Below are 656 nucleotides of genomic sequence, written 5' to 3' on the forward strand. Positions count from 1 at the left end.
TACAAACTTTTGGTAGTTATATACAATATTTATAATTCGCTAGAATCTAGAAAGTGAAATCAATAAATACGAACTACAAACTTTTGGTAGTTATATACAATATTTATAATTCGCTAGAATCTAGAAAGTGAAATCAATAAATACGAACTACAAACTTTTGGTAGTTATATACAATATTTATAATTCGCTAGAGTTTAGAAAGTGAAATCAGTAAATACGAACTACAAACTTTTGGTAGCTATATACAATGTTTATAATTCACTAGAATCTGGAAAGTGAAATGAGTAAATACGAACTACAAACTTTTGGTAGCTATATACAATGTTTATAATTCACTAGAATCTAGAAAGTGAAATCAGTAAATACGAACTACAAACTTTTGGTAGCTATATACAATATTTATAATTCACTAGAGTTTAGAAAGTGAAATCAGTAAATACGAACTACAAACCTACAGCTCAGATCCTCTATCTTCTCTTCCTAAACAACTAACGAACACATATTTATAGACCTTTACTTACACATTATTTTTGTTTTATACTTATAGAATTGAAAAGAAACGAAGTGAGTATAAACAAAAGACACCGGGGTTCCCCATCTGTTCTTCAATTAACTTATTTTAGATAGGAAATGAACTTTCCATCGTTCCGATTTGT

This window comes from Limulus polyphemus, unplaced genomic scaffold, assembly GCF_000517525.1.
Source record: "Limulus polyphemus unplaced genomic scaffold, Limulus_polyphemus-2.1.2 Scaffold2256, whole genome shotgun sequence".
NCBI lineage: Eukaryota > Metazoa > Arthropoda > Merostomata > Xiphosura > Limulidae > Limulus > Limulus polyphemus.